This window comes from Canis aureus, chromosome 11 (genome assembly GCF_053574225.1).
Source record: "Canis aureus isolate CA01 chromosome 11, VMU_Caureus_v.1.0, whole genome shotgun sequence".
NCBI lineage: Eukaryota > Metazoa > Chordata > Mammalia > Carnivora > Canidae > Canis > Canis aureus.
In genome coordinates this window covers 53,761,885-53,787,358 of record NC_135621.1, presented here as the reverse complement: position 1 = coordinate 53,787,358, position 25,474 = coordinate 53,761,885, and the positions used below count along the sequence as shown (strand labels likewise).

Here is a 25,474-nt window from a genome sequence, read left to right as displayed (position 1 = left end):
TCAGAATGGCCAAATGCATCAAATGCAGTTTACACATTAGGCAAAATAAGGACTGGACATAGATGCAAAAAATCTTAAACAGAGTAATAGCAAATAATTTTCAAGGGTGTTTAAAAATGAAATCTTGTAACAATCAAATTGCATTTAACACAGGGATGCAAAACTAATATGACTTTAGAAAATCTATTACAGTATTTACTATATTAACATTAAGAGAGGAAAATCAAACAATTATATTAAAAATGCAGAAAACCATTTAATAAAAATTCAACATCCGTTGCTAATTAAAGTTTCCAGGAAAATGGCAAAAAACCTTAGTGTCCTTTAGCCTCATTAAGGGTGTCCACCAAAGACCTACAAAATATCCACTGGATATTTAAACAGTGGAACTATCTTTTAAAAATCAGAAAGAAGGTAGGGATGCTCACTGTTAAACATATTATTTCTATTTAAAGATTTTATTAACATTATATGGTCTCATTCATTTGGGGAATATAAAAAATAGTGAAAAGGAATAAAGGGGAAAGGAGAAAAAATGAGTGGGAAATATCAGAAAGGGAGACAGAACATGAAAGACTCCTAATTCTGGGAAATGAACTAGGGGTGGTGGAAGGGGAGGTGGGTGGAGAGGTGGGGGGGTGACTGGGTGACAGGCACTGAGGTAGGCACTTAACGGGATGAGCACTGGGTGTTATTTTATATGTTGGCAAATTGAACACCAATAAAAAATAAATTTATAAAAAAAAAGATTTTATTTATTTATTCATGAGAAACACAGAGAGAGAGGCAGAGATATAGGCAGAGGGAGAAGCAGGCTCCCCACAGAGAACTCCATGTCGGACTTGATCCCGGAACGGGGATCATGCCCGGAGCCAAGGGTAGACACTCAACCACCGAGCCACCCAGGCATCCCTAAACATATTCTATTAAGCATTATATTGAAGGTCTTAATGATTTTAGTAAGAATAAAAAGTAAGATATGGAAGGACTGGCTGGAAGACACAAAATCTCATTATTCAAGAATTGTATAATTACCTACAATGAAAATCAGAAAAGAATCTATAGTCAAAATGTTAGCTTTTATAAGGGTTTTGAAATATAATTAAAGAGTGGTATAAAATTAACTGAATTTTTCTATACCAAAAGCAGTTGAAAATGTAGTTCTTAAAAGACATTCTGAATATTAACAGTAATGTAAGCATATGTATTTTACCTAAGAATACAACTAACAAATGCATTGAATAATTAAATAAATGAGTAATTAAATAAATAATGAGGTTAGTGATACACAATTATTTTGGATTGGAACACTAAATATCACGAACACATGCAAATTATACCTAAGGAGACCTATAGTTTGCAGTTTCATCAAAATCCCAAGAAATTTTTAAAAGAAATTCAACACGCTAATTCTAAAATATCTATGTTAGACCAAAAGCCAAGAAGAGCCAATACTCAAAGAAGGGAAGTCCTGAAATATCAGAGAAAAAGATTTATCATAAAGCTATAATAAATAAAATAATGAGAATTAGTGTGAAGATAGGCAAATATAATAGAACAGAAAAGAGAACTCAGAAAACAGTCTTACATAGATAGATCTAATTTGCCATATTGATGGATGTAGCATTACAAGTAGGGAAATGAAGAACTGTTTAATAAATGATGCTAGAAAAAAATGGTTAGCCATACAGAAAAATTGAAATTCTATCTCTAAGGTCACAAAACACACAAATCAATTCATAATGGATTGAAGACTTACATGTAAGAGGGAAAACATCAAAATTTATTTCTATGGCTTCAAGGTAGTGAAGCAAGGGCTGACCATAAAAAGAAAATATTTTACTAGACCTAACTAACTTTAATAACTGCATTAAGAACTTTTATTCATCAAAAGATTCCAGGAAGAAAATGAAAATAGAAGCCATAACCTGTGAAAAAAATCAGAACAAAAGTTTTTAAAAATAGCTTCAAAAAATCAATAAGGAAAAGGCATACAACCACAAATAAAAATCTTCACAAGATATTAACAAGCATTTCTCAGAAGAAAAGCCAATGACTAATAAATAGGTCAGAAAATATTCATCCTAAATAGTAATCAGAGAACTGCAAAATTAAGGAAATATGATTCACAATCACTAATATAACAAAAATTCAAAAATCTGACCATAGCAATTATGACAAAAATGTGGAGCAATGAAGATTATACGGCAATAATGGAAATTCAGATTTTTTTCACACTTCTCTTGCACCTTTCTAGGTGTTACTATGATGGATAACCAGCTATTACCTATTAAAATTAGCTATCAGTCTTGTTGTTTAATAACAGCACAATGACTTCAGTACAACCAATTCAAAGTACAAATGATATCTTGTAAAGTTGATGAACACAACCCTATGACTCAGAAGTCCCACTGCGAAGAATATCCTAATTATACCCTAAAGTAATGCTGTCCAATAGAAATTAAATGCTAGCTACATATGTAAATTTTTCCTATAGCCATGTTATAGTTTTTTTTAACAAGGTGAACCTATTCTTTTTTTTTTTAAGATTTTTTTTTAATTTATCTGAGAGAGACAGTGCAGAGTGCAAGACAGCCCTAGAGCACAAGTGAGGGCGAGGTGGGCAAAAGGGAGCAAAAGGACAGAGAGAAGCAGGCTCCTGTCTGAACAGGGAGCCTGATGAGGAGCTCAATCCCAGGACTGGGAGATCATGAGAGGAGCCAAAGGCAGAGGCTTAATTAACCAACTGAGCCTCCCAGGTGTCCCAAGGTGAAATTATTCTTAATAAGATATTCAATATATTTTATTTAAAACAACATATCCAAAATCTTGGTTCAACCTGAAATCAATATAAAAAATGTTAACTTGATATTTTACATTATTTGTATTAAATCTTTAAAATCTGGCGTGTATTTTATACTTACATTTTAATCCATTTTTATACTTGTACTTTTACTACTTATATTTTATACTTATATACATATCAATTCAGACAGGCCACATTTCAAGTTCTCAGTAGCCAGAAGTGACTAGTGGCTACCGTACTAGACCGTATAATTAGGGAATCATAGCAAATACATATGGCAAGGTTTACTTTCATGGCAACTCTGTTCCTAACAGAAAAAAATCTGGAAACAACTCAAATATCCACTGATAAGTGAAAGATTAACTTAGTTGTACACTGTTCTGCACTTTAAATTGTTTTAAGATTTTATTTATTTATTTATTCATGAGAGACACACACACAGAGGCAGAGACAGAGAGAAGCAGGCTCCCTGCAAGGAGCCCGATGTGGGAGTCGATACCGGATCCTAGGATCAAGGCCTGAGTCAAGGCAGACACTCAACCAATGTGTTGAGTGGCATCCCTCTGCACTTTAATTTAATGGAAAACTACGAAATAATAATAATAATAATAATAATAATAATAATAATAATAATAAACAACCTAGCAGCTCCACACAACAAGAATGAATTTTAAAAACAAATGCTGAATGAGGGACTCTGGAATGGCTCACTGAGTTAAATATTCCACTCTTGATTTTAGCTCAGGTCATGATCTCAGGGTCATGGGATCAGCCCTTCCTGAGGCTCCGTGCTCATCCGGGAATCTGCTTGAGACTCTCTCTCTCTCCCTCTGCCCCTTCCCTGGCTCCCTAGCTCTTTTTAAAATAAATAAGTAAATCTTTTTTTAAAAAATGCTGAATGAGAAAAGCAAATTTGATAGTAATTGAGAGAATATGCTATCATTTTCATAAAGCCCAAAATGAAGCAAAACTAAACAATACATTAAGAATGCATACATAATAAAAAAAAAAAGAATGCATACATAAGAATGCATACATACATATTCCTACTTTCATAACAGTAGGAAGGAAAGACAATAAAAATGAAGACAGAGATTACCTCTGAGGGAAGGCAAGGAATCAGAATCAGGAAAATTCATAGAAGTTTCAAGGGTTTAGGTAACTTTTTATTCCTCATGGTATTTTCCCTGGTGATTTTTTTAGTATTCTGATTCATACTTCATAGATGTTACATTTTTATTTTGTATATATTAAACTCTTCATAATAAAACGAGGAAAAAAATAAATTGTTCTGGAAAACACCAGATCACTTTGCCTGTGGCCATTTCTCTCTTCCCTCAACATTTATTTCAACCTTTTTTCTAAGTAGTGGTGAAAATAAAAAATGGCCAGACAATGCATATGAGTTGCAATATAAAAATGTATAATATAAAATGCAATTTTAAGTTGTAATTTTAAAACGTATTATGTCAAGCCCTGGACTAAATGCTTTATATCCAATATCTCATTCAATCATCCCCCCCAAAAAAACTGAGCTGGCACTTCTGTGGTCCCCATTTCACATATATGGAAATAAGCTTAGAGAGGTGAAGTGATTCACAGGTAAAATTAATTGCCCAAAGTCACAGGGCCAAGTGTCCAAGGTAGGATTTGAACTCAAATCTGACAAATATCAGAGCCCGAGTTCCTAACAACTGATGTATGGCATAGCTGCAACTGCTGGAGCAGGGGTCAAGAGGTCATTTACCTAGACCATAGATCATAAGTAAACAACTGCCATTGATTAAATAAATTATTTACACCACTTATTAAGAACTTTATGCTTAAGTGCTAGGTATGCATGAAGTCTCTAACTTCCACCATACTGCTGGGTAGGTATCCTGTTTCAGATGAGGAACCTGAGGCTCAGGAAGTTACACTAGTAGTGGAAAGTCATTCACTTAGTTAAGGGTAGTGCTGGAATGCAGACCTCAGCTCTGGGTGCTTCCTAAATCTTAATAAACGCTGAAGGCACGAGGATTGGTGGTCAATACCTCTGTCAGTTGAATTTGCAGCTGAGCAGACACTGTGTGAGAAAGTTAGGACATCTTTCCAGCTGTGATCTTTCCTTTACTTTAAAATGTAAAGGATGAGATTTATTAACATGGAACAGGACTATATGCGTAAGCTATAGCCTTGGACAGGTCATACCTGAGATAGGACAGAATGAGGTCCTGTTACCTTATTGAGGTCAGGTGAGTTGGGAAGAAAACCCACATGAGCAGCGAGCTAGCCAGGAAGGAAGGTGAGTAATGATTCTAAATATGCTGTCCAGCTAATGAGCATGAAGGTAGAGGCAACGCATTGGGTGGCTTAGGCAGTTTTACTTTTTTAAAAAGTACACTTTGAAGCCTGATGCTATATATAGTGAATAATTCATGCTCTCTGGGATCACAGAAAGGCTTTGAGATGCACTAGGAAAAAAGAAGTGGGGAAAGCTGTCCAGAGGGGTTTGTAGATTTGGGAAGAGAGGGATATGTATACTACATACTAATGCAACTCAAACCAGGTATCCAGATCAGCAAAGCTTGCTGCAGATCACGATAAGGAATTAGATTGGCTTTCTATGGAAGTTCAGCCAGCTTTGCAAATGGTTTTTTAAAAAATTCATCATGCAGCAGACATTCTGTGAGGTCCCAAAGCTGAAACAGCCTGCCTTCTTTCTTCTCTTCCATTATCCTTACAGGCTTCTGCCTCCTTTCTCTCCAAGTCAGATTTACCCACTGGTGTCCGCTGCCCATCCCTGAAGTCAGTAGCTCTCAGATGCCTGAACCAAACCAGATAAACCTGTGATCCAACAACTGCAGGGGGGAACCTAGAGTTGAGGGAACCCCATTGGATGACCCAAAATCAGGACTTCTGTTAGTTCTTTAACTCAGATATATTTCCACAAACCTCCAAACACTAAAGAAGGAGAACAATAGAATAGAATTTATACTATGAAATGCTCCCACCTGCCATCTCATTTCCATAGAAAGTCTCTGGTTTCTCTTATTTGGATCTGGGGGAACCCACAATAATGACAGCCATAGGAGTCCCAGACAACCTAATAATACATGAGGCTGAATGTCCCTTCAATGGCCACAACAGACATAATCTGAGCAAAATCAGAGAACCCACACCAGCAAAACTATATGAAGGGTCAGGTGCAAGGGGTAACTATGAGAACACAGGGCAGGCAGCCATGCTGAGCACATCAAGGGAGTTCTGGAAGCAATAGTCAAAGAGACAACAGAGACTGAACCATGGCTTTCTTTCTCAAAGGTGATTCATGCTCTAAGATTGTTACAGAGGGGTGATACCTCCAGGTAATGAACTCTTACCAGACTGACAACTTCACCTGCTTCTGGAGACCTGGCTGCTACTTTGGTGAAAGCTACTCCCTAGGGGAGTTACTGAGGCTGTTCCAGCCCAGCAATCCTTAAGAGACTTACTAGCCTTAATAGTAATGGCTCCCAGCAGCTTTTCCTCCAGCATCTCATCTTCTTGACTGGTTTAGCCATCTCTTGGGTCCCTTAAAGTTTAAAAATGAATGATTTTGATGATTATAATGATGATCATAATGGTGATAATGACTAACATACTATGTCCCAGAGATCATAATCTTAAAAACCATTTTTTTATTGCTCACACTAACCCCATGATGAAGGTATTATTGTTGTTGTTATTATTATTAATATTATATTATAACCCTATTAACAAGTCAGGAAAATGAAGTACAACTCAGATAAATTACACACATATGTTTAAAGTGCCAAAGCTCATATTTGAACCCTGGTCTGATTTCAAACTCTATGCACTTAACCCCTATAACAATGTCTCTCAAATTTGAATGAGGCGCAGACTCCTTTAAGACAAAAAAATATCCTGTGTACCTCTGGTACTGACTTGTTTGCTTTTATCACAATTTTATTAAAATGTGAATATAAAACTAGATATAACTCCCTTCTAAAATCATGAAATCAAAACCAACCATATATATTAAAAACATTTAATAACTAATGTGATGAAGGGTGTTGTTCCGCTGAAACTAGACCATCAATGTGGGTTTTAATAGGAGAAAGAGGAACCTCAGGTCAGGTTTTGCATTTAATAATTTTTTATCACGTGTATTCTGGCTTCAGTAATTCAGATAATGCCTGTTAGCATGAGTATGTTATTAATTATTTCAAGGCCTTGCTCGCTGGTTCACAATAAATAGACTTCACATGTTTCCAAAATGCTGCCAACAAACAATCTTCAAGTGTCAATTTTAATTAAGTGTCATTTGATAACTCTGTAATGCTGTCTTATTTGCTTGAAAAGGTGGTTATGATTGTAACATTATTGAAATTTTCATTAAATAAACCCTGATTGCCAGAAGCAGGTCTCGTTTCATGAGTCTAGCTATGCTCACAGTGAATGAGCAGTGACAGTTTGGCTTATTCAAAGATGGATTCTGTAGTGGGTATCTGTGCAGTCTGAGATTGCCCGCCCCAAAGCTTATGGTTTTAAGTGTGATATGCATATAGCCCTTGGGCCCTCTGATGGTTCAGCTCTCCCATCACATTTCTTCCTGTGAAATCCTTATTAGTGCATCACTCTCTGATGTCATTTGACCTTCCTCTGGTAAAAAAAAAAAAAAAATAAATATAAAAACAAATGCAAACGTCCACATAGAAATTATGTGGTGGTTCTTGGAATGTTATGATCTTAAAATGATTCAGAATGTCTGTTAATTTATCAGAATATCACTGAGATGCAACACAAACTTTAAAAAATTCTCTTATGAGACATCTGTCCATGGGTTCTAGCTTGAAAAACATGGATGATGGCTCCTAATTTCCCAACATCCAGTGCATAGAGAGTGGTTGAGCTCCTTGAAGGATTCTCCACTACTGAAAATCCTAAGTACTAAAGTCATCTCTCGAATACACCCAGAAACTCCATCCTCAGCACTTCGGACCCTCAACACATCCCCAATTTCTGTTTAAGTCACATCAACATTCATGCTCTTGTTCCCAGTGCCCAGGTCTCCCCATGAAAGATCTATCAGTAAGGAAAACAACAGACCTGAGCCCTACATTAGCTTGTTAGATCTGACCTTGTAGTGAGACAAGCCTCATCACCCTCTGAATAGATAAAGAAATTGTAGCATAATGAATTGACTTGCCGGACCTCACTGAAAGAAATTATAGATCCAGAATGCAAACCCATGATTCCTGGGCTACTGGTTCATGCTGTTCTCATTAAAACACACTACCTTATCCAAGCAACACACAAACCCACTTTGTAGCAGCAGGAGATTCCCACATTACTATAACTATAGAAAAAAAGAGAATGCACAAGAACAAAGGAAGAATCAAGAGGCACTTTGCATTTCTATTAAAATATAATGCTGGAACATCTTACAAATAGTAACAACAACATTACTGCTGATGATGCAGAATTTTAGATTAACTTCTCTATTGCCATTTGCTCTATTTGCCATTGGTTTAAAATGCAAACATAAAAGGTATTTTTTTTAAATCAAAGGACCCTAAATTCCATTTACTAACAAATACTTATATAATTTGGTACCAATAAAGACAAACTTTAAATATTTTCATTTTATTTTAATGGGAAAACTTCTATTTAGAAATTGTTAGTATCTTTTGAAGCCAGCTTCCTTGGTTTGGGAGAAACCAGGAGGGCAGACCTTTCCATTACACAAAGAAAATGTAAATACTAACGCCAAGAATTGTTCTCAGAGAAAACTGATCTTCCCACAAATGTGAATGCAGATCACGTAGGCCCAAGTTTGCATATTTTTGGTTGGGTAACTTGGTTGCATTTATCATAAGCCAGACTGGGACCTGAAATATTCAGATAATTGTTCTAAAGTAGAATTGATAATTAATGCTCCTTAAATGGCTTGATTTAAAGTTGAGTATCTCAGACTTGGGGAAATATATTGCTGACTATTTAAACTGCCTTTCCTAAAGTTCCCTGAAACGAATGTGTATTTATTTGTATTAGAGAGGGAAATAAAACCCTCTACAGGCTCAGGGATGTGTGCCAGGGGTCCCAGAAGTAGCCAATGGTTGTAACGGTGCATACTAAATTTGGAGCTGTCCTTCCACTGTTCCACCAACAATCTTTAGATGAGCCTGGTCTTAGCTGTGCTTTTGAATACCTAATGGAAGAGACAGTGCCCATCCTTAATGAAGAGCTCTAGAAATCTGCAGAAATGAACTATGAGGTAACATTATAAGGTAACATGATAATGTGGCATTTGGGAGCACAATAGTTTCGGGCTGACGTGGTGGACAAAGTAACAAGTGACTTTGCAGAACATGTAAGCATTCATTGGGGTCCCACCTGGTAGAGAAACTTGGGAGAAATATCGACTCCTAAAATTTAGAACAAGAAACATGACTAGTTTGCACTCATTTCAGGAGCAAAATAAATGGGACTTTCCAGCTACATTTATTATTTATATATGCCAGATGCAATGCTGGAATTGGAGATCCAGGTAAACAAAGCATAGTCTCTGTCTTCAAAGCTCTTAAAATCTAGTAGGTAGTCATTTGTACATGTCTATTGGGAGGGTGAAGGGATGGTAGGCAGATTAAGAGGGCTGTCTTTTACCAGTAGGAGGTAAAAATATAAATATTAATTTCCAGGTGTGTATTCTATCTGTGTAAGAGGAAGGAATTTGGTGCCTCCATTGTTCCACCTGTGTAGCAGCCACTGGCTAACCTAGAGCAATGGGCAATGACATAGCAGAAACCATGCCTTTGTCACAGCCTCTACGAGACATGGGTAACTTCATGCCAACTGTGGTTTATCCCACTCTTTATTAAGTAAATGAAGAAATCTAACAAAAGCAAACAAGTTAACATTTGTTAAGACATTAGGAAAATGCAAATGAAAACATGAATCTCTGTGAGCTGAATGTCAAAAAGGAGCAAAGACAGTATTATATAATACTTTCATCTACTAGTAAGGAAGAAGATGATTATATTCTGGGTTTCAGCCTCTGTGATCTTTCCCATCAACATGGCCAAGTGGCTTGAACTTCTTCTTTGGGTCACCTGGGCCAATGGCAGCAGCCAGAATTTCTACAGCAGACACTGAGGAAGAATCACCCCCCATTATGTCTCATGAAGAAAGATGATGGCTCACTCAGAGAAACTGGAAAACATGATTTTTGATCGAAGAGGCAAAAATAAAGCAAGCATCAGATTTAGGAAAAGCCATTTCTCTTCCCACCTCTCTCTCATCATTATTCAAGTTATTGACAAGTTACTGACAGGTTTTAAATGGCTTACCACTTTTAAGAGTCCGAATTGACTTTTCTTGAGGGGTAACAGGGGAGGTGGAGCCTGAGACCTTAATCAGTGCATTTTCTCCTATGTTTGGATGTAAACTCTGTGCATGAGGGAAATTAGGTGATCACTGGGGCTAAGAACGCTTTGTTCCCTTTACAGAAGTTCACTACACATGCAATAGAATTTTCTCAGCGTCCATGAGGCTAGTAATAAAACAAGCATAACTAGGACTCCTTCGCCTATGGTTACCAATGATATCTATGTGATTTTAAAAAATGGGTTATTTTCTATTCTTCAGATTTCATTACACTCTTGACCACTTTGCTCTCTTCATGTCCTCCTCTCCCCTTTGCACTCACTCATTTCTAATTCCCCCTTAACTTCTCTGACTCTTCCTTCTCAGCTTTTCACAAACCTCTTCCTTCAGCCCATTATAGAGTGATGCTCCCTCTTTCTCTCAAATTGCTCTTCCCCTGCACTAATGAGCCCAGATTGTTTTGTTTGTATTTTAACTTGAACTGATGCAAAAGCCTCCTTCTGGGTCCTCTCACTTCTAGTCTTGATTCTTTCCCAACAGCTTTTACATAACTGCCAGAGAATTTTTACAAAATAAATCTCATTGATCCTTTCCTTGCTTAAAAGTACTCCAGAGTTCCATATTATCCATAGGACAGACCCCTTGGCCAGGCATAAAAGGATTTTATGATCTGGCTCCTGTCTCCTCCCTCCAACCTTTCCTCCCACTGTACCTTACAACATGTAACTTATGATCTAATTATACAGAATTACTTGCAGCCCCAAAATGTTGTATGCCATCTCTATGGAATACCTCACCCTACTTTCCCAGGGCAGCCCACTCAGGTAACCTTCTGGACTATGCCTGAGGTACCACCCAATTTGGGTGAGACACCATTCCTTTCTCATCTTCCTTTGTGCCTACTACTTGCCCTCATTACAACATCCTCTTGCAGTGGTTTAAACAGGATTCACACAGGAAAGCAGATCCACTCCAGTACCATGGGGAAAAAAGGGTTTATTATATGAATTAGGCTACACAAATAGGCAAGGAGCTTGGAAAGAGATGATCTGGAAGGGGAACGTGAACAGTTACAACGATAGTCACTAGTCAAACAGTCAAAGTATGAGAGGATCAATAGGAGCCTAAAGAAAAATCCAAGTCACCAAAGTGGGACCACAAAGGGAGAACTCGTGGAGAAGCCTCTGGAAACTGTCCCCCTCTGAGGAAGAAGTTGCTTCTGCAAAGCTGCAGACTTGATGGGTCCCCAGCCAAGCACCTGGTAGTGGGCCAACAGCCACTGTTTGAAGACGAGGTGGCTGTGGAGGAATGGAGAGAACAAACTGGAACCTACCAGATACCTCTATATCTGTCCATTGCCACAGTTGACAACAAAATCTTCTAAAAGCAAAAGAGTCTGCTGCATTTCTGTTAACCAAATTGCATGCAAGCTTTTTGTTTTTTGTTTTGGGGTTTATTTGTTTGTTTGAAAGAGCAGCCAGGCAAAGTTACCTGGGGAAATTAACTGTAGTTCTCAGATTTGGCCAAGTTAACCTAACACAGTCCAGCACCCCTTAACTTTTTCTACTCCAAACTATGGTATTAGAAGAAACGGAGTGTGTCTCATTCATTTTCAATTATTGAGCAGCAAGCCCAGGGCCTAAAACATAGGAGAGACTCAGTACAGTGGGTAGTGAATAAAGTGCATTCATATAGCTGATATGACATTGGAGTTTTCAATCATCCTCAGAGCAGACAGTGGGAATGGTATGATGCATTCTTAGGACCAAAATCTTTCCTGTGACAAGACTAAATTCCAGTTGACTAAATAAGTGCAGAAGGATTCCACTGTGAAAAATAAATTTGAATATCTACATCAACACATTTATTTAAAATGCAAAAGAAATAGAGAAATGTTTTTCTAAAATCAATTTTTTTTCTTTTAACGTGATCAACATTTTCAGCTTTACTGTGTTTTATTTTGGTTTTAGGGATGTCATTCATGTTTTGTTGTTGTTTTCTATTTGTTGTTATTGATTTTAGGATGCTGACAGTAAGGTATAAGAAAGTCCTATGTTATGTTTATTAATTTGACAGGTTCATCTTGAGGGTAACTGTTTTTATCATGAAGTCAAAACTGTTTGAAAGTATATTGGTTTTTTAAGTCTGCTTCAAGTATACCAAAATTCATACCCATTTCTCTCTACTTCAAAGAAGGAAAAACACATCTCCATCAAGAAAAAGAGAAAGGCAAATTTCAAGTCACGTAAAATACCACACTTTTACTTTAGCCCTTACTGTATCCTGAAATCCCAAATTTTAAACCACCCTTCTGATACAAGCCAATGAACATGTAGGGGAGATGGAGCCATGTGGAAGAAAAGAGCTACTTCAGATTATACTGGGTCAGTATGATTGCAGTAGGATAATTCTCTATTTGTTGCCTCTTGGCACATCCATTCTGTGTGCAGTAACACTGTCAGAGTAACTTCTTTATCTCATACTCTATTTCTGGTCTTCTGAAGTGTTTGGAGGGGAAAAAAAGTTTTGAAATAAAGTCCAGGTTTTTATTTGACTTTTACAATCAAAATTCGAGACGTATGACTCCAAAAATAATGAATTCCTCCCTGCTGTCAGCTGCTGTTGGTAGTTTTCTATTCTCTCGCTCTCAAAATGGAGGATGTGGTGTGATGCCAGAGGTCATGCAATAGAGCCAAATAAAAATGGCATGTGGTCTTTGCCTGTGGCCCTTATTAAAAATATTTTAGAAAATTTGATAGTAAAGCCACGAAAACATGGGTATTGTAAACCAATATAAAATTTACATGGATTTAAAACATAAAATAAGAGGCCCCAAAGAAATGTTGACTTTATCAGGGATATCTCTAGAAACCTTCCTCCCCTGCACTAAAAGTAGTTAGATACTGAGGAGCCTGGTCTCAGAACAAGTATTATTTTTGGCATTAGTAATAAAAAATTACTAAGGTTTTAGACAAAGGAAATTTTCTGTCAATCCCAGAAAGATTTTGGATGGGAAGCTACTTTCTAAATTGATACTGTCAAGTTAATCCAAGAAACATTTTTATGTTTCTTTATTACCAGGCAAAACACAAGACAACATGTCATTTGATCAATGATACTGTCACAAATCAACACTCATTTGTCAGTCCAAAGAGAACAAATGACAAGAAGGTCAGGGATTGAAAGGAGGAGGGGTCTAGGTTACAAATCCATGGTCACACTGGAAGATATTCCTGGATTTTGTTGGCTTAAAGCCACCTGGACTCTCCTCCCTCTCTTCCTCCTTTTCTTACTTCCTTTCTCCCTCCCCATTCCTCAGCCCTCTTCTTTAGAGCCCCAGACCAGCAATATATGTTATTTTCCAGATTTATGTAATGTCTTCAGTTACATTACCTGTTAAGAGAAACTCCATCATCTCTGGTTACAGTCCAGTTTATAAATTTTAAGCAAAAATATTCAAAAGCCTTCAAGAATAAGTTCTTTAATTGTTGTAAGTTAGAACAGCCCAAATTCACTAACTTCAGCAGTAAGCAAGAGGTTTCCACATAACAATGTCACTCTGACATGGTAAATCAGAGCTGCCTTGGCTTAGTAGGGGTAAGTGAAGGTTGACAGACATAGTTCACATTCAGCCTGGAGATAACCATTGCTATGGTAGAGGAAATTCACCTCTGTATGGCTGTTCCCTGTTTTGAAGATGTTCATGTCTGAGTAATGCAGATCTTATTTCCATGTTAATTATACACCTCAATCCCATATTGGTAGGGTGATCATAAACTATGAATGCCCAGCATAGTCCTGGCATAAATATAACAGAGTTTCCTTTTACTCTCAAATTTGTCCTAGTTTACATGATGAATTAAATGTCTTAAAAAAAAAAACTCACTGTAAAAACTGGCATTAAAACGAAGCTATTTCCAGCTGTATCAGAGCCACAGAAATAAAAATGTAGCATTAGTGCAGATAATTTGGCCACAAGGAAGTTGACATGATTAAGCAAGACCATATGGCAGAAACAAGTGAGGGACCATGGCCTTCCAGGGTCACCAAAGCAACAGAGGGAGGAGCCCCTCTTGCCTGGAAGGACAGTTGAGCACAGTCCAGCAGAGATCACACTGTCAGCTGGCCAGTCAACCAGCCTCAGCCTGACGCTTCTGGTTCCATCCTGGGCTATCTACCCCCTTTCCAGAGCAGTGCTGCTCCTAAGCAGAGGATCACTGGCTTTGGAGCTACTGCACTTGCACTTCAGGTCTGGACTTAACCATTATCAGCTGTATGACCTCGGGCAGATTCACTTAGCTTCTCTAAGTCTTAGTTTTTCCATCCATAAAATGACAATAATCAGAGCTGCCTTACTGGGTTGGTATAAGGATCAGAAATTATATAAATATTTAGCCTGGGATCTAGTGAAAAGTTAACACAAAATAAGCAGAAACTTCTTATAGCCTATATCTGAATTCTGAACAATTTAGTAGATGACACTCTATGTCTTATAAATGGGTGTCTATTTTTATATGCCCTACTCTTATCAATCCTATGAGTCAGCAAATCCCTTGAGGACAGTCTCCACTTTATACCTCAGTTTTCCCCATAGCACTCAGCATTCCATGGTGCAAGGCACAAAGCAGACCCTCAAGACATTCCTGATCAAGTAATCAGTTGCCTCCCAAGCCCAGTAAACACTGATGACCAGGTCCTGCCTGCTGGCTCTTTCCATTGCCCTAGAAAGCATCAAAATATCACACCACTGGGGTTGCCCGAGGTATCTGCAGGGAAGGGGATATCGCTGTGAGGCTAAGGCATGCGGCCCTACATGGAGTCAAAATAAATTATTTTTTGAAGGCAGTGAAATTTCACTGCTTCTCTTTTCTTTAACCATGTTCATAAATAATGGAATGTCAGTATTATTTTTCTTCATTCCAAAGAATGAAAATAGAAAATAGGCCTTGGGTATCCAGCTTTCAATGCTGTATTGCTGGCAACTGGCACTCATGCTTTCCTAAACAGCAGCCCTACCCTAAAATGCTGTTATGTTTCAGGGGTGTGTATAAACTGCATATACCTAAATACAGATATTTAAAATATTTTGTTTAATTAGGGTTTGACTGAGATGTATAAGTGGGTGCAAGAACCAGGTAACTCAGAAAATTGCCTAATCTGCAGCTATGCAGACTCATCTTAAAATCATTGTTTCCTCAAGCACTAAAACATACATAATTTGAAACTGAGTATTAACGCTATCTTTTAATTCTTGATTACATTCCTGTGAAGTGAAGAACAATTAATATTGCTGAAATGTCCATACTACCGAAATAATCCATGTATTCAATGTAATCCCTATCAACTTATCAATAGCATTTTCCAATACTAGAATAATGCTAAAATTTGTATGAAACCAAAAAGACACTGAATAGCCAAAGTGATCCTGAGAAAAAGAAAGCTGAAGGTGTCAACATTCCAGATTTTAAGACATAATCCAAAGCCGTAGGAATTAAAACAGGATGGCACTGGCACACAGAACAATAGAACAGAGATCCCATAAATAAACACACACTTATATGATCAATTATCTATGACAAAGGAAGCAAAAATACACAGTGGGAAAAAGAGAGTCTCTTTGATACTTTGTAATGGGAAAATTGGACAGCCACAGGTAAAAAAAATGAAACTGGACCACTTTCTAACACCATACACAAAAATAAACTCAAAATGGATCAAAGACCTAAATGTGAAACCTGAAGCCATTAAAATCCTAGAAGACAGCAAAGGCAGTAACTTCTCTAACATGAGCCACAGCAACATTTTCTAGATATGCCTTCTCAGGCAAGGAAAACAAAAGCAAAAATAAACTATTGGGTCTACATCAAAATAAAAAGGTTTTGCAATAGCAAAGGAAACCATCAACAAAACAAAAAGGCAACCTGTTGAATGTGAGGAGACATTTGCAAATGATATATCCACTAGGGGGTTAAAATCCAAAAAATGTATACAGTTTAACATCAAAGAAATAAACCACCTGTTTTAAAAATGGGCAGAGTACCTCAACAGACATTTTTCCAAGCACATGCAATTGGCCAACACATGAAAAGATACTCACCCCCACTAATCATTAGGGAAATGCAAATCAAAATCACAATGTGATATTCAGAATGGCTAAAATCAAAAACAAGAGATAAAAACCACAAATGTTGATGAGGTTGTAGAGAGAAAGAAACCTCATACACTGTTAGTGGAAATGTAAATTGAAGCAACCAATGTGGAAAACACCAAGGAAAAATGTTCCTCAAAAAATTTTAAAATAGGGCAGCCCTGGTGGCTCAGCAGTTTAACCTCTGCCTTCAGTCCAGGGCCTGATCCTGGGGACCCGGGATCGAGTCCCGTGTCCGGCTCCCTGCAGGGAGCCTGCTTCTCCCTCGGCCCGTGTCTCTGCCTCTCTCTCTCTCTCTCTCTCTCTCTGTGTCTCTCATGCATAAATAAATAAAATCTTTTAAAAAATTTTTTTCATAGAAATATCATATGATCCAATATTTCCATTATTGGGTATTTACCCAAAGAAATGAAAGCATTAATTAATATATTAATTAATATATTAATGAAGCATTAATATATATGTTGGCTTATGTTTATTTTAGCACTATTTACAATAACCAACTTGTGTAAGCAACTTAAGTGTCCACTGAGAGACGACTGGATAAAGAAGATGTAGTATATCACACAATGGAATATTAGGTCCTTTAAAAAAGGATGAGATTGTGCAATGTGCAACAATTTGGATGGACCTAGAGGATATTACACTAAAGTCAGACTGAATAAAGCAAATACCATATAACCTCATTCATACGTGGAATCTAAAAAACAAATTAATAAAAACAAAGGCAGAATTAAAACTATAAATCAGAGAACTGGTGGTTTCCAGAGGAAGGGGGCTATGCGGATGGGGAAAATGAGTGAAGGAGAATAGGAGATATAGGCTTCCGGTTATGGAATCCATAAATCATGGGGAAGAGATGTACACCATAGGGAATATAGTGAGGGGTATCACATTAACATTGTGAGGTGACAGATGGCTACGCTTGTGGTGAGGATAGCATTACAGATAAATGTGTCAAATTACTATGCTGTACACCTAAACCTAATGTAATGTATGTCAAGTATATTCAAATTTTAAAAATTTTTTGAAGAATGTTATATTCACATTACTGTAATTAAATGTTTTACCTCCTCAAGTGAAGGGGCAGTGTCTCTGGTATACACCAACTCCTAGGGCTTATGTTGGTAGATAACAGGTGTATATTTATATTCTTACTGGTTTTACTACCAGCATTCCTGAGAACATTCATTTACCTTAACTTTCTCACGAAACTTCCTGTGATCCAACCAGGGACTCCATACCGCCACCATCACCCTGTGTCCTGAGCCTCTGTCTGGTATGAACACAGGAAGCCTGGGCTCTAGATTCACATGCCCTTTTTCCTAAGCATGCTCCCTTTCAATGTCTGCCTTTACTGTAAAACCTAGAAATGTTAGCCGTCAAAACAATGACACAAAGATCATTTGCAGTAACTAAAATGGGATTTGGATTTTCTCCATTTAAAAAAAAAAAAGACTTTATTTATTTATTCATGGGAGACACAGAGAGAGAGAGAGGCAGAGAGAGAAGCAGGCCCCGTGCAGGGAGCCCGATATGGGAGTCAATCCCAGGCCTCCAGGATCACACCCTGGGCTGAAGGCAGGTGCTGAACCGCTGAGCCACCTGGGCTGCCCGGATTTTCTCCATTTTGTTTTTAAAAGAGATGAAGCTTTTTTATTTGTCTCTATGAGAAACTAAGTAATATAGGATTTTAAAATCTACTGTGTTCACTCAAAAGCAGCACCAACTTGCCCATCAAGTTACAAAAATGCCTCTCCATCTATCATAGTAACATTTTTGTTGATATAAATTTGACTGTACACTTCATTTGTTATCCGAAGCAGTCAAGGATAAGTCAGGGAGGGTACATCATCTCTCTGCCCACACTCAGCCTTGAACTCCCCAAGTCCTGACTGCGAGAACGAGTCTAAAAGGGGAAACCAGGGTCAGTGAAGCCTCCTGTTGCCAATGGCATAATTGTGGTGACTGGCTCAGGCAGGGTTTAAGGAGGAGGCATGCATGTTTAAACAATCTTGTGACCAAAGCTGTCCACAAGCCACTTCACCACATAAACAAACTGGAAATTTGTCATTAAAAAGATTTGCTCTTCTAGTGATACGCAGTTTACTTTTCTCCCCTTTCACCACAATAGCTATGAAGAGAACATCACACATTCCCCCCCACTCATGTCCAGTGCTTGCACATGTGTATCTCCTTCTGTCCTCACAAGAGCTCCATAAGTTGCATGTTCACATTCACATTTTAGAGAAGAAATTGACTTCCAAATGACTGAAAATCTCCCGAGATCCCACAGTAGTGACAAAGCTGTGACCAGAGCCCAGGCCTCCCAACCGCAGTCTACTGCTCCTTTCTTTGCTGGCCTTAATTATAGGAAATACAGACAGTTGGCTGCATGGAATCCTAAAGGATGCTCTTTTGCATCACCTCCCCTTTCTCTGAGTGCTCTGTCAAGTGTCTCTTCTCAGTTTCTGCCAGTTTCCAAGAAGCTTATCCTCACCAGGTCAAACACTCCTCACTGGCACTCACTCAGAGTCCCCAGTACAGGGCTACCAGGTGCAGTTGTGCAAGTTGTGCACTGCTCAATCCAAGAGGGTTCATTAATATTGTGGCCTAAATGTCCTGTCTCCATATGCAAAATGGGTGCCATGGCCCAGCAGGTCATGTATGACTGGTTGCAGAACTGGTATCCTAGGCCCATATGTAATGCTGTACTTTGCTTAAATAATCCCATACAATTCTCACTACAAATTATATTACAGAACAGTAAAATATCAAAAACACAAAGCCTAATGTATAAAAAATAAGTATAACAGAAACTATAATTAACATTGTAATATTGACAAAGTGGACTCAAGGATGTTGCTAAGCAAGATTTAGTATTCAAAGATTACCATGTTTTAGTGAAAATTCACCAGCTATACATTCATGTTCTTTTCCTATCACATAGAATTTGTATTCCTGCCATGAATCTCATGGCATACTTCACTAAGGCCTGTAATATTATAGCAAGACTACACTGGAGTCACATCAACAACTGAAATCACAGCACAATGATGTATAAAAGGAGAAAAGTAATTTGTTTTTTAAAAAACAAACAACTACCAAATATGATTTCTGAAAAGGGAATATCTTTGGTCATTTTATAACATCATAGTTTTAAAAAGGCCAGCCAACACTATTTTCTCTCTTGGGATAACAACATGCTTAAAACTTGAACAAACTACTAAAAGCTGAAAATTGAATCTGCAATGTTATCATTGCCAGTATCCCTATTAGTTGACCTAATCTGTACTTTGGAAAACAATAAGGAAAAAAAATTACCTAGCATAGGCAATAATGTCCTCTCTAAATGTTTAGGTGCCTGCGGTAAATGTTGGCAAAAGTGGCTGCAATTATTTCCACTCCTGTGTGCACACCACTTTGTGTTCCTGTCATTAAGAGGACAAGTCTGTTTCTCCAGCCCTTGAAGCTGATCTGGCCCTGTGAATTGGCATGACCAACAGATTGCAATAGAGGTTATGGTGTGCCAGTTCTGAACTTCTTGAACTGTCACCATGTGAATACCAGCAAGCTATCCTTCTGGGGAACGAGTGATTATGTGCACCAGAGCTAAGAGACCCCACCTGAAGCCATCTTGGGCCATTGCGGCCCCACTTGTCCCTATAGCTAACTACAGACATATGAATGAACTGGGGCAAACCCAGAACTACTCAACAGGACCCAGACCAAAGGGTTCATTCCCAGAACCATGAATAGAATAAATGGTTGTTTTAAGACATGATGATTTGGGGTTGGTAATTAAGCATCAAAATCTAACTGCATACATAAAAGAGGAAACAATATCATCTTATGTTTATATCTAGTTCTCTTTTAGCAGAAGAGTCTCTAGTACAAATATTTCTACCTCACCTCACTTTATAATTTTGCTTATAGGACTTCATTATTTATGTGGCTACTTTCTCCATCATTAGGACATCTTTCTAACATATTCTCCCACTGACCCCAGAGACTCTATCTTCACATGAATGCTTCGAAAAGAAAATTGGCTTGGCAATTAGCTCTTCCAATTTATCTGTCATTTCAAATTTCTAACCTGTGACAAAACCTTCCTCAGCAAAGAATTGTACATCATTGTGGGAGACCATAGTGTAAATCTGCTTGAAGAAACTGTACTTAGTCCTCCAGTCTAATGGTGCAAAGGCAGGCTACTAACTCATCTTTGAGACTTGAGAAACTTTAACTTATTAAATCAGGAAGCTAAAAGGGACCTTGAGTTCCTAAGAAATTCCTAAAAGAATTTCTGAGTCCATCCCTGAGACAAGTTATAATCATAATTATCATCACCTGATTTTTACATAATTCTTAATCTCTAGAAAATCTACAGGGAAATCTGAACAACCCAAAGGCAGTGTCAAATACAAAGTCCTCTGATAAAAGGAAGAACCGGCAAATGACCTCAAAAGACAGCTCTTCATGAAACAGAATACATGAAAGAAAAAATGAGGGAAGCTAGTGACGTGATTAAAAGGATGACAAAGGTCAAGTAGGAGATTTACTGTAGTAGGAAAAGATCTGTATTCCACACCATTTTCAGGACTGAACACCCAGTAATAAGTCATTTAATTCAGGTTTATCACCACTAATCTCCTGGTAAGCTGTTAAAGTCTCATTTTCCACATCTAACTCCATTTTGTATTAGAGGAGGACTTTCCCTTCTGTCTCCAATACCACTGCCAAACATTGCTGCCACAACTGTTATGCTCACTCCTCTGATTAAGATATAAGTAGCCATCTCTCTTCACTTTAGAAGAGTACAAACCAGAGAGTTGCTTCTGAGACCATGCCATATATATTCACACCCTAAAACATTTCCTTTCTGCCCAGATATTCATAGAGCTCAAAGAACTCATGATGGTGCTAAACAACCCAGAACAGCACTTTAGGCTTCAGCCACTGAGGTAAAGCAGCCCATGCTGGAGATTTTTCTAAAGTGAAGATCTGGATAAACTGCAGCACATGCAAAGCTATGCCGAATAAGGAAGGCTGTAAGAACTGGGGATTATCCTGACAAGAAGACGATTCAAGAGGTACAAAATAGCCAAGGATGTGCTAGGACCATCTCTTACCAGCTCATAAAAGCAGGTGAATAGGGCAGCCCGGGGGGCTCAGTGGTTTAGCGCTACCTTCAGCCCAGGGTATAATCCTGAAAGACCCGGGATTGAGTCCCACGTCGGGCTCCCTGCAGGGAGCCTGCTTCCTTCTGCTTGTCTCTCTCTCTCTCTCTCTCTCTCTGCCGCTCATGAATAAATAACTAAATCTTTAAAAAAAAAAAAAAGAGCAGGTGAATAGATGTTCAGGTATTTTACAGGTATTTACTGACTGCTATCACTCTGGTAGCTTGATATAATCTATAGTAAGAGAATTTATACCACAGAATTAACAAATACAACAAATAAGGATTTTTTATTTCTAGAAAGTTGATTGTGAAACATTTGCCAGCTTATCACTGAAAATAGCCGTCTTCAACTATTTTAAGGCTTATATTTCAAAAGAGATTATATTTGGTCATAAGCAATGCTTCTCAAAGCTTTCTAACACAGTATCCACAAAGGCAAGTGAGAATAAAACAGACTCCCTTGGAGCTCCAATGACATGGTCCAAAGTGGCAGAGAATCTAAGCAAGTACTAAATTCATTAGATAATAAGGATAGATAATAATGATAGAACTAAAATATTGGGCAAAAATAATTACATTTTATCTAGCCCATGAGTAGGCTTAAACATTTAAAATCCCTGCATTTTTCAAGAGGGCATTAGGGATATTGATAAAATTAAACTTTTTAAGTAAAACTATAGGCATAAGGTAAAAATTTGGAAGTATTAAAACTTGTAAGGAGAATATGTAATATCCAAATATATATGGAACAGAATATAATAAGACAATGAAATAAAACAACAGTAATAAAGAAAGCAAACACACAAATTTCAACAAAAGACGAGAGAAAATGGAAGATATAAAATTAGAACAAAAGAGAAAGTTACATGGTAGGAAAAAATCCATATAGGTTGATCACTAAAATAAATATTAAATTATTAAGGTTATCTCTTGAGATTTTAAGAATGGATTAAAACACAAAATCCAGTTGATAAGTAGTTATAACAGATATGCCTAAAACATAATGACATAAAGGTTGAAAGCACAAAGGTAGAAAAAATATACTAAAAAATATTTGTCAAGTGAGAAACTGGTATATTTATATTAATATCAGATAAAACTGGCCTTAACAGAAAATATTATGAATATAGTAAGATGCTATAAAGTGATAGAAGTTTCAACTCAACAGGTATACCACTCAGGACGCCCGGGTGGCTCAGCAGTTGAGCGCCTGCCTTTGGCCCAGGGTGTGATCCTAGGGTCCCGGGATCGAGTCCCACATTGGGCTCCCTGCATGAAGCCTGCTTCTCTCTTTGCCTATGTCTCTGCCTTTCTCTCTCTCTCTCTGTCTCTCATCAATAAAGAAATAGAATCTTAAAAAAAAAAAAAGAAAGAAAGAGAAAGAAAGAAAGAAAGAAAGAAAGAAAGAAAGAAAGAAAAAGAAAGAAAGAAAGAAAAATGGGTATACCACTCTTAACTTACAAGCCCCAAACAGCATTTAAATACATGAAGAGGGAGCCTGGGTGGCTCAGTGATTGAGGGTCTGCATTTGGCTCAGGGCGAGATCCTGGGGTCCCTGGATGGAGTCCCGCATGGGGTTTCCTGCCTGGACCCTGCTGCTTCTTCCTCTGCCTGTGTCTCTGCCTCTCTTTCTCTCTGTGTCTCTCGTGAATAAATAAAATCTTAAAAAAAAAATGCATGAAGAAAAATTGATAGGATACAGGGACAAGTTTTGCCATCCCATGAAATATCAACTGAAATTCCTCAACTAGATAAATTAAAACTTAAAATGTTAGTAAATATATAGAATATTTTGGACTTATGGGACAAATACAGAACTTGTCAATAAGTAAATAGAGAATATTGCTTCTTCTCACGTTCACACTGAATATTTACAAAAATCACCTATTCTAAGTCATAAAACAAGTACCAACACATTTGAGGGAAAAAACCAACATAGACCACATTCTCTATTATACAACTACATTAGAGGTCAATAACAAAGAGATAAAATTAAATCTTTCTAGTAGTTCATAAATTTTAAAAGAATGCATCTCATTTACTCATGTGCCAAAGTAGAAATCAAATTGAAAATTGAAAAATATTTAGAACTAAGCTATAAGGAAAAATTTACCTAATAGTATTTGTAGAATAGAGCTAAGACAAGGATTACAGAGAAATTTACAGCCCAAGTGTATATATTAGAAGAAGACTGGAAAACTAATGAACTGACATCAAATAGGAGGTAAAAAAAAAAAAAAAAACAGAGCAAACCAGAAATGGAGGGAAATAAGAACAAAAATTGTAGAAAGAAAATAAGGACATCAGCAAAAGCAGGCACTAAACCACTGAGCCACCCAGGGATCCCCGCAAAAGTAAGTCTTTTGAAAGGATTAATAAAATAGAGAAAATTCTGGCTGTGTTGGTCAATATAAAAAAAATGGACAGAAATACACAGTACAAGATATTTTTTTAAAGATTTTTAATAGGTATGATATTTTTTTAAAATACTTTTAAAGAGGGACACCTGGGTGGCTCAGTGGTTGAGCATCTGCCTTTGGCTCAGGGCATGATCCCAGATTCCCAGGATCAAGTCCCACATTGGGCTCCCCTCAGGGAGCCTGATTCTCTCTCTGCTTATGTCTCTGTCTCTGTCTCTGTCTTTCTCTCTCTCTGTGTCTCTCATGAATAAATAAATAAATAAAATCTTTAAAAAATAAAATAAAATAATTTTAAAGAGAATACTAAAATATTGATAACATTAATACCAAAATCAGACAAAGACACTACCAGAAGAGAAAACTACAGTCCAATATCTATGATGAACACAGATGCAAAATCCTCAACAAAATGTTAGCAAACCACATTCAACAATACATTAAAAGGATCATTTACTATGATCAAATGAGATTTATTACAGGGATTCAAGGATGGTTCAATATTCACACATCAATGGGATGCACCACATTAACAAAATGAAGGATAAAATAATATAATCATCTCAATAGGCCCAGAGAAAGTATTTGACAAATTTTAACACCCATTCATGATAAAAATTCTCAACAAAGTGGGTTTAGAGGGAACATAACTCAGCATCATAAAAGTCACATATGAAAAACCCATACTTACCATCATTCTCAATGGTGAAAAGCTGAGAGCTTTTCTTTTATCAGGAAAAAGACAAGGATGTCCATTCTCACCACTTTAATTCAAGATAGAACCAGAAATCTTAGTCACAGAAATCAGACCAAAGAAAGAGAAAAGAGAGAGAAAGAAAGAGAGAGAGAGAGGAGGGGGAGAAAGCATCCAAATTGGTAAGGTAAAACTGGTCACTATCTGAAGATGACATGATAATATATATAGAAAAATCCTAAAAGCTCAAAAACTATTAAAACTAATAAATGAATTCGATAAATTTGGAGGACAAAATTCATATACAGAAATATGTTGTGTTTCTATACACTACTAATGAAGTAACAGAAAAAGAAGGTAAGAAAACAATTCTATTCACAGTTGCACCAAAAAGAATAAAGAGGTGAAAGATCAGTACACTGGAAAGTATAAAACACTAATGAAAGAAACTGAAGATGACACAAATGAAATATATACTATGATCATGGATTAGAAGAATTAATGTTGCTAAAATATCCACACTACCCAAAGCAATCTATGGATTCAGTGCAGTCCCTATCAAATTATCAGTAACATTTTTCACAGAACTAGAAGGAATAGTCTTAAAAGTATAGGAAACACAGCAAAAGACCCCAAATAGTCAAAACAATCTTGAGAAAAAAGAACATAGCTGGACGTATCACAATTCCAGGTTTCAAGCTATACTACAAAGCTATAATAATCAAAACAGTATGATCCTGGCTCGCAATAAACACATAAAACAATGGAACAGAATAGAGATCCCAGAAATAAACTCACACTTCTATGGTCAATTCATCTATGATAAAAGAGGATATGTTATGGAGGAAAAGCCTATTCAATA

The 25,474-nt window shown here is 37.2% G+C and overlaps 1 protein-coding gene across 12 annotated transcripts in view; it reads right to left on the bottom strand.

Moving 5' to 3' along the window:
• LOC144324117 (uncharacterized) overlaps positions 1-25,474 on the bottom strand; it is a 582,294-nt gene that overhangs the window by 317,492 nt on the left and 239,328 nt on the right. Inside the window, exon 2 of one of the 12 annotated variants that reach the window (XR_013389516.1) lies at positions 21,452-21,642. The exons of the other annotated variants lie outside the window; for them this stretch is intronic. The gene's annotated coding sequence lies outside the window, so the exon portion shown is untranslated. The remainder of the gene's footprint in view (positions 1-21,451; positions 21,643-25,474) is intronic. 12 annotated transcript variants of the gene reach the window in all.